Source organism: Phascolarctos cinereus, unplaced genomic scaffold (assembly GCF_003287225.1).
Source record: "Phascolarctos cinereus isolate Bilbo 61053 unplaced genomic scaffold, phaCin_HiC Scaffold_4;HRSCAF=312, whole genome shotgun sequence".
Taxonomy (NCBI): domain Eukaryota; kingdom Metazoa; phylum Chordata; class Mammalia; order Diprotodontia; family Phascolarctidae; genus Phascolarctos; species Phascolarctos cinereus.
Genome location: NW_027555847.1, coordinates 611,391,627 through 611,401,773, shown reverse-complemented (window position 1 = coordinate 611,401,773; position 10,147 = coordinate 611,391,627). Strand labels below are relative to the sequence as shown.

General features: G+C 37.4%; 1 long non-coding RNA gene across 1 annotated transcript; it reads left to right on the top strand.

Annotated features, from left to right (window-relative positions):
• The first annotated feature begins 893 nt into the window (after positions 1-893).
• Positions 894-4,951, top strand: LOC144457028 (uncharacterized). The gene is made up of 2 exons (XR_013486311.1): positions 894-2,008; positions 2,499-4,951. It is a non-coding gene; the product is annotated as an uncharacterized LOC144457028 (long non-coding RNA).
• The last annotated feature ends 5,196 nt before the right edge of the window (positions 4,952-10,147 follow it).

Genomic DNA, 10,147 nt, shown 5'->3' with positions numbered 1-10,147 from the left:
CTTCAAAGCAGTGCGTGGATGGGAGAGGGAAAGAGAGAAGAATACTTTATTACTTAGGTTATATGGTTGGTAGAGGGCAAGTTGGGAAGGATTGTTGAAGTGTTAGGTCAGAATTAGAAAGGAATGAGATATGTACAGGTTTTAAGGGGATTTTAAATCATTAGAAAGAAAGGCAAGGAAGTTTAAGCATGTAGGAGAGAGGAGTGTGTGTAGAAAATTTGAAGGGTGAGTAAAAGGAAAGTGCATGCTGTAATAGCTGTAGCAAATATGAATTGGGACCCTGATACTTGGGAAGGTGATATTTGGGATGAAGATGATGATAGGTGGGGGGAAGTAATAGAGGAAGATGTTCCGGATGTTGTAGACGGGGAAGCTCGGCCGATAGATAGGAGAAAAGCCGAAAAGGAGGGAACTAACCCACCCCGGGTGACTGAAATCACGGAAGATTACTCCCAAAGAGAAATTACTGATTTGCTTAGTAGGTTTTCACAGCGATCAGGAGAGCCTGCAATCTCCTGGCTTGTAAGATTAAGTGATGGGGGAGCTGGAGGAGTGTGGCTAGACCCCAAGGATTGTCTAAAATTTTTGAGTTTGACCTCTATATTTTAATACAGGCAGAGAATAAAGAGGTGGTAGAGAAAAGATTAACTCAACTAATAGAACATATGAAGGAGAAGGGATGGGAGATTAATCCTGATAAAATTCAAGGTCCAGCTCAAAGTGTGAAGTTTTTAGGAATAATTTGGAATAAGGGTCATAGAGAAATCCTCCCCAAGGCCAAGCAAAAAATATTAGATTTTTCACCTCCTAGGGACAAAAGAGAAGCTCAAAAGTTCGTTGGGTTGTTTGGTTTCTGGAGAATCACATTCCTCATTTAGGTCAGATTTTGAAGCCATTGTATAAAGTTACCCGGAAAAAGTATGCATTTGAATGGGGGGAAACAGAATCGAAAGCCTTTGAGGAAGCCAAAATAGCTATTCAAACTGCCCTGGATCTTTGGCCTGTACAGCCAGGGCCGATGGAATTGCAAGTTACAGTTTTGCATGGATATGCTGATTGGAGTTTATGGCAAAAACAACAGGGCAGGAATGTTCCTTTAGGATTTTGGTCGCGGAAACTGCCACCTGCTGGCCAAAATTATACTCCTTTTGAACAACAATTATTGGCTGCATATTGGGCCCTGGTAGAGACAGAACATTTAACTTTAAACCATGAAGTTGTATTGAGGCCAGCCATACCCATTATGAGTTGGATTATGGGGACCCCCGCCTCACATAAAATAGGACATGCCCAAGAATCATCAATTATTAAATGGAAATGGTATTTGCAAAATAGAGTCAAGACAGGCAGATCGGGTTTTCCACCTTGCATGAAAAGGTATTAGAATTACCAAAACATTCAAATGATATTGATATACCACCAAAGTCTTATGATCAATCACCTGTTTCTTGGAATAATGGATATGATTCTCTAACCCCCGAGCAGAAGAAGCATGCTTGGTTTACTGATGGCTCGGCTAAATATATAGGATCTAAGCGATGTTGGAAAGCTGTAGCCTATAACCTTCATGCAATACTATTTTGGAAAGCTCTGGTGAAGGCCAGAGTAGCCAATGGGCCGAATTAGTGGCTGTCTATCAAGTAATTCAAAAGGAACAAGGTGGCCAATGTCATATATATACTGATTCCTGGGCCGTAGCCAATGGCCTAGCAGTTTGGATGCCAATTTGGAAGAAACACGAATGGAAAATTAGAGACAAAGATGTGTGGGGAAAAGAATTATGGGAACAAATATGGGAATGGTGTCAATGTACTAATGTATCTGTATTTCATGTAGATGCCCATGTGAATCAAGATTCTGTGGAACGTGAGTATAATGCCCGTGCTGATGAATTATCCAAACTTCAAGGAAAAGCTTTAAAGGTCACCCCCAGAGAGGAAAATGAAACACAATTAGGAAAATGGGTCCATATCACCGCAGGACATCTTGGCGCTCTTGCATCTTACAGGTGGGCATTAGACAGAGGGATTAACATACCTCTGGATCTATTTAAGCAAATAGTACAAAATGCATACAATGTCAATTATTTGCTCATCGGCCTGTGCCGAAGAAAATCACTGGAGAATTGGCTAGAGGGTCTTTACCTGCTCAAATTTGGCAAATAGACTATATTGGACCATTACCTGTTAGTCAGGGGTGTCAATATGCCTGCACTTGTGTGGACACCTACTCTGGGGTATTAGTTGCCTGCCCCTATAAACGGGCTACCCAGAAAAACACTTGTAAAACCCTAGATATTATTTCTCTTTATTATGGGACCCCCCTACAAATACAGAGTGATAATGGTACTAAAGTTTGGATAAAGAAGCATCAATCTGATAGACCAAGGCCAGCTGAGCTCATAGCACAAGGAAACACTAATACTGCCATAGTAGTATACCCTGGTGATGATAAATGGTATCATGTCCCACTAACCCAAATGTTTTTACGATATTAAGTGTTTTACAGTGTTTGCCTGCTATACGCTAACTATGGCATGAACTCCAGGTATTCCAGTGGGGAATCCTCAGCAAGGACCGCGTACTGATTCCATCTACGCTGGTGAAAACAACACCCACATCATGAATTGGTCATACCCATTCAACGTAGAAGTTTGGGACGCCCCTTTATTTCCCCTAATGAGAATCAATTTAACTAGTTTTAATCTAACTGTAACTGCAGCAAACGGTACCAATATATCCTGTACCCTTACAAGTTGGCCACCTAGTCCATATTTTCCTAAAAGGTTAAGATCTGTAACATATAATTGGACACAAGTAAACTCCACCTACACTGTCTCACTATCACAAGCGGACGACAGAAAATATTTTTATTGTCGTAACACCTCCAATGGGCTGTATGAAGAATATCTAAACCAATTAGTATGGGTTGTACCTGTGACTCCGAAACCTCCTGGAATAATTCGTGTCCCCGCTCATGTACTAACACCTCTATCTTGCAACACAAAATAGTGTTTCATTATAATGTAACTTTTCCCTCTTTAGAAAGTTGTGTCAGGAAAAAAAGAGCTTGGTATGATACATTACTTGGTGGTGCAGGAACTGGTTTGGGTATAGTTAATTCTATAGACCTTGAGACCTTGGCTAGCAGACTGCGCAGTGCTGGACAAGATGTTTCTCAAGCTTTGACTGTGAATGCCCAATGGTTACCCACAACGATCCTGCCACACCAAAATACATTACAATATCAAGGCCAATTTTTACAAGTCTTTAATAATAGCATCCTCGTTAATTTACACCTTATGAAAAACATTGGTGTTTTATTTAATTGGACTAAATGTTCCTTGCAAAACTTATATACCCTCATACAGAAGGAAAATGCCCAAAGATTACTACAGGAAGGTAACTCTCACATATGGAACGATATACTTGACTTGTCAGATGTATGGAAAAAGCAAAAACCTGAGAATGCTAGATGCACTCCACTTTGGTGCGCTGGAACTATTATACTCTACCAAGTTAAACTTGGACTGTTATGTGTCAATTTCATGTAATACCTTTTGTCTTACATAAATACTTTGCTTTACCTCATATCTATGGAAACTATATAGATTGGTATAATGTAACTCATACTCTGTCTGATTGTGTTGTAACTAATGGAGGGATTGTTTGTGGGATGATGACTCGGCAGATGGAACCCTGCCTTCTCTCACATTCATCCAATTTGTGTGATCTAACTTTATACCCAGTGAGTAACTTTTCTATGATATATGAAGTATCTACTCAATATGTTTGTATAGCTCTAATAATCACTCTGACCTTCTATCTGTAGATATTACTACTGTTCCATTTTCTGGTTGCTTATCCAATGTATCTTTCCTACGCTGGCAAGGAAATGATTTTTACTTTCCACCAGACACTAACCTAGTTAAAAATTTTGCTTGGGTACCCCAATCTTTGCCTCTACCTCATGTGTCTCTATCTCTATATCCCCTTATGAACATCTTGAATCAGTCGACTGAAATCAAAAAGTTATTAGAGTCCAACCAACGCGCGTTAAATGAACATCGAATACAGACTCTTATAGCCAGGAAGACTAGTCGAAGCTTCTCATTTAGTGATCTCAGATACTAATCATCATTGGTATGATTTTCTTTTTAAATCTCCTACTGCTACTATGTATTTTAATTCCTTAGCTACCCCCATACTACTACTTGCTTTGTTCTTTTTATGTCTTTGTATATGCAATTGTTATATGTATACCAAAATACGCACTATATACACTCATGTCACACCTTTGCCCCTCACCTATTATTCTCATGATCTTAAGGCCAAGTGAAATGGAAATTGGAAATTCCCCTTTAAATTAATAAGATCACTCAAATAAATAGGTTCAGTTCAAATCTCGGTCATGACCGTTCCATATCTCCTGAGTGTTCTTGGCCTAGCATTCCAGGAACTAGCCATTCCTAGGTCACGTTGACATGGAGGGTTGGCTCCTCTCCTTGTGAGACGTGATGTTATTAAAAAACAAAATACCAAGCCTCAGGGGATGGGAGCGTGGCTAAGGTCAGATGTGTATTGGACAAACCATGAATAGCGCAAGCATCAAAAAGGGCTTCTTGGCCCCAAGCCTTCTTTGTTTAGAACAATATAAAAACACTGCGTCCTATAAGCCCGCTGAGCCTCACCCGCGGGAAGGACGCTTCGCCCGGGAAAATCTTTACACAATTCAAGTTTGTACTGGCTGCAACGGGGCTCCCAGCCGTTGATTGACTTTGGAGGTTCCCTTGAATTGGTGATGTATTCTCTTCCATTACCGACTCTCTTGATCGGTGCTATATTATTGATTGTTCTTATTATTTAAAATTGTTCTTATTATTTATGCTTTCTATGCAAATTCAAACTATCTGTGCTTTGCTTCTTCTAAATAAATTATCTATTTCCTATTATTTTCTGGTGCATTGGAGAGTGTCATTTATAGGAGCGAATCCGAACCTCACTAAATCCTACTAATACACCCCCTCATTGAGAAAGCAAGCAATTCAATATTGGTTATATATGTGTAATTATGCAAAACACTTCCTGGGAGTTTTCATTTTAGGATCTATTTGGGGAAGTGACCAATGGATTCTTTCATTTTATATTTTACCATCTTGTTCTAGAATATCAGGGCAGTTTTCCATCACAATTTCTTGAAAGATGATGTCTAGGCTCTTTTTTTTTTTAAATCATGGCTTTCAGGTAATCTAATAATTTTTAAATTATCTCTCCTGAATCTATTTTCCAGATTAGTTGTTTTTCCAATGAGATATTTCACATTGTCTTATATTTTTTTCATTCTTTCAGTTTTGTTTCATTGTTTCTTGATTTCTAATAAAGTAATTGGCTTCCATTTACTCCATTCTAAGTTTTAAGGAATTATTTTCTTCACTGAGCTTGTGTACCTCCTTTTCCATTTGGCCAATTCTACTTTTCAGGGAGTTTTTTTTTTCCTTCAGTAATTTTTTTGTGCTTTTTTTCCCCATTTGTTCAATTCTGCTTTTCAATGCATTCTTCTCCTCATTGCCTTTGTGCCTCTTTCATCATTTAGCCTACTTTGTTTTTTAAGGTGTTTCCTTCAGTATGTTTTGTATCTCTTTTACCTAGCTGTTGACTAGTTTTTCATGATATTCTTGTATCACTTTTATTTCTTTTCCCAATTTTTCTGTACTACTCTTACTTGATATTCAAAATCCTTTTTGAACTCTTCCTGGTCTGAGAACAATTTCTATTTTTCCGGGGGGTTTAGATGTCAGAGCTTTGACTTTGTTACCGTCTTCTGAGTGCGCGTTTTGATCTTTGTCACCAGTGATCAGAATTTTTTCTGTTGTTTGCTCATTTTCCCCAGCCTATTTTTTTTTTTTTTTTTACTTTTAACTCTTGTTAAAGTAAGACTGTGCTTCCAGGGTACTGGGTGCTCTGTTCCAAGCTTCAGAGATTTTGTGCAGCTATTTTCAGAGATACTTCTAGAGGCCTGTAAGTTTTCAGTTTTTCCAAGGTGCTATGATCTAACTCTCCTGGCCTGTGATCTTGTCTGTAAGTGACCACAAGCACTCTCTTTTCTGTCCTGAAACTGTGAGGAGGGTCTCTGCTTCACTATGGCTGGAAGGTCTGGTGTGCTAGTGCTCCTCCTTACCTTGCAACTGTCACCCAGGACTGTGACTTGGATTGAGTATGGGCAAAGCAACAGTGTCATGCCTCAGTGCTAGCAAAGAGACCTATATAATCTTCTTCTGTCCAGCTGTTTGATGCCCTTACTGTCTGCGGACTGAGAGCTCTGGAAGCAGCTGCTGCTGCTGATTCAATGGCTCCCAAAGCCTGCTCCTGGTTTGCTGGGTCTGGGGCTGTGCTCCACTGTCCACTAGGTGTGACAGATATTTCCTGCTGACCTTCTAAGTTGTCTTTAGTGTCTGTGGGTTGAGAGGTCTGGAAACCACCACTGCTGCCACAGATTCAGTAGCACTGAAGCCTCCTCCTAGTTTTCTGGTGCCTAGTCTACACTTTTACAGCCTAAACTAGACTGCCCTCCTCACTCACTCAAGTGCAACAGACATTTCCTGTTGACCTTCTAAGTTTCCTTGGGGTGAAAAATTGTTTTACTTTGCCTTTTTGTGGGTTCTGTAACTCTAGAATTTGTTTAGAGGAAATATTTGAAGGTATTTGGAAGGCTTTGAGGGAAAGTTCAGTCTAGCGTCTACCTTTACTCTGCTATGTTGTCTCCACCTCCTAGAACCTTTCTTAAAATGAAAAGAAGTATTTATCTGGAACCAAGAGTACGCATTATCTATAATGAAGATAAACTTGAAGCTTTCCGAGTAAGATCAAGAGTGAAGCAATGATGTCTATTTTCACCATTATTACTCAATATTGTTTTAGAAATGCCAACTATAGTAATAAGAAAAAGAAATTGAAGGAATAAAAATAGGCAAAGGGAAAACAAAACTATCATTCTTTTTAGATGACACGTTATTCTTAGAGAATATTAGGGAGTAAACTAAAACCTAATTGAAATAATCAACAACATCAGTGATTTTGAAAGGTATAAAATAAACCCACATAACATATCAGCATGTCTATATACAGTAAAAACCCATTGGAAAAAAATAGAAAGAGAAATTACATTCAAAATAACTGGATAATATAAAATATTTGGGAATCTACCTGCTAAGACAAATGCAGACATGATAGGAACACAACTGTAAAATACTTTTCATATAAATAAAGACAGATCTAAACAACTGGAGAAACATTAATTGCTCATGGGTAGGCTGAAGCAATATAACAAAAATCATAATTTTATTTAAATTAATTTACTTAGTGCCATGCACAAAAGAAATACTTTTTAGAGCTAGAAAAAACAGTAACAAAATTCATCTGGAAGAATGAAAAATCAAGAACATCAAGGGGATCAATATAAAGAATGTGAAGGAATGTGGCCCAGAAGTTACAGATCTGAAACTATATTACAAAGCATTAATCATCAAAACAATCTGGTATTGATTAAGAAATAGGGTGATGGATAAGTGGAATAATCAAATTTCACAACACACAGTAGCAAATCACTCTAGCAAACTAGTAAAATACAGTGAACTCTGATATACTCAAAGATCAAAACTTTGAGTGTAAAAACTCAACGTTTGTCAAAAACTTCTGGGAAGACTGGAAAACCGTTTGACAGAAACTAGGCATAGCTCAATATCTCACACCATGGACCAAGATAAGGTCAGAATGGATAAATGATTTAGGTATAAAGAGTGACATCTAAAGTAAGTTAGGGGAGCATGTGAAAATGTACTTGTCAGATCTATGGATAAGGGAAGAGTTTATGACCTAACAAGAGATAGAAAACATCAAAGTATGTAAAATGGGTAATTTTGATTAAATGAAATTAAAAAAAAGTTTTAGTATAAATAAAACTAATGCCACCACAATTAGAAGAAAAAGAGAATAATGGTAAAATGTTTCTCTACATAAGGCATAATTTCTTAAATAGAGAACTGAACCAATTAAAAAAAGAATAAGAGCCATTTCCCAGTTGATCAATGGCCAAAGAAAATGAATAGACAATTTTTCAAAGAAAAAATCAAAATTTTCCATAGTCATGTAAAAAATGCTCTAAATCTTTGCTGATTAGAGAAATGTAAATAAAAAAACTCTGAGATATCACTTTATTTTTATCAGATTGGCTAACATGACAGAAAAGGAAAAATAACAAATGCTAGAAGGGATATGGGTAAAGTGGGACATTAATACCCTGTTAGTGAAGTTGTGAATTCAACAAAACTCTTCTGGAAAGCAATTTGGAAGTATGCGCAAAGTGGTATAAAACTGTCATGTACTTTGAGCCAGCAATATCACTATTCAGTTGGTATCCCAAAGAGATCAAAGAAAATTATATTAGAGTTCTTTTTTGAGGTGGCAAAGAATTGGAAATTAAGGGTATGCCCATCAATTCATTAATGGCTGAACAACTTTGATATATAGATGTGATGTAATAGTATTGTGCTGTATGACACACTTTATGGTTTCAGGAAAACCTAAGAATTATATGAATTTCTGCAAAGTTAAGTGAGAACATTTTTCACAGTAACAGCAATAATTGTAAGGATGATAAACTGTGAAAGACTTAGCTACACTGAGCAAAAGAATGATCAAAGACAATTAAAAAGGAGCAATGATGAAAGATTCCATCCATTTCCAGAGAGAGAACTTATGAATTCTGATTGCAGATTGAAACATATTTTTAATCTTATTTTTATTTTATTTTTATGTTGTTGATGTTTTCTTTTCCAACATGGCTGTTTTAAATATTTTTTTTCATGACTTCACATGTGTCATCAATACGAAATGTCCTTTGTCTATGTGGGCAGATTTTCTTGTGTCCAAATGGTGATCATGTTGACAGAGCTAAAGAATTTTCCCTGGAAGAGGTGATGAATTGAGAGAACATTGTCCCTATATACCTACAACTCAAGTTCAGCATTCTAGGGGTAATCCTAATGTGGGGAAATATATGTCTAGTATTCAGGACTGTAGCTCATGAGCGTCCACCAATGTTCTTCAAAATTGCACAAATTAGGGGCAGCTAGGTGGCGCAGCGGATACAGCACGGGCCCTGATGTCAGTAGGACCTGAGTTCAAATCCAGCCTCAGACCAAACACTGGAAACTTACTAGCTGTGTGACCCTGGGCAAATCGCTTTAATCCCAATTGCCTTTAAAAAAATAAAATTGCACAAATTAGTCAAGATAATACCATTAATCATTATACATTAAATACTTTCAAAAAACAAGAATAATCACAATAATAGTTTGTATCTACTTGTTGCTTTAAAGTATTTAAAGTATTTTACATATTTCTTTTGATCCTCCCCAAAACTCTGAGAGATAATTGCTATTATCCCATTTTGCAGCTGGAAAAAATAAGTCTGAAAGGTTATATAACTTGCTCAGGTAACGCAGCTAATAAATAATTGGGACAAGATTTGAACTCAACTTGTCTTGATTTCAAATCTAGTGTTCTATCCACTATACCCCATAGCACAAAAGATTTACTCAGTATAATTCAAAAGCAAGAATATTAAATCATAACTGTTCACAGATTTAAAAAAATCTGGGTCACACTGTCCCATTAATACCCATGGTGTCCTTAGTGGACACAAACTTACAAAAACCTAACAGTAAGTCAAATGAATAGGGGAAATCATGTTCCTGGGGGTAGCTGTCAACTTTCTACTAAGGGCCTGGGTGCCCTTGATGTCTTTAAAAAGGATTCTGTACCAGACATCACTTCTCCCCTTCTGAACCATTCTGTTCACCTCAAATCTGCTATTCTTCTACTCCTGGGCCCTGAAGCAGTGGCAAGCTTCTTTATAACACAGAAGCATTAAGGGTGAGATCTATAGAGCCTCCCAGTTCTGTTCCCTTCCCTAGGTACTGAAGAAATTTGACATTTTTTCAATGAAAAGCAGTCCTCTTAAATCCTGGGATATATAAGGTTATTCATTTCTTTTTCTTCTAAGCTTTGAGGGTTTTCCCTCTTTTGACCTAAAAAGGGCATTAAAGGGCAATATAGGCAAATTGCTGTAGACCAAGGCAACTTTTTTT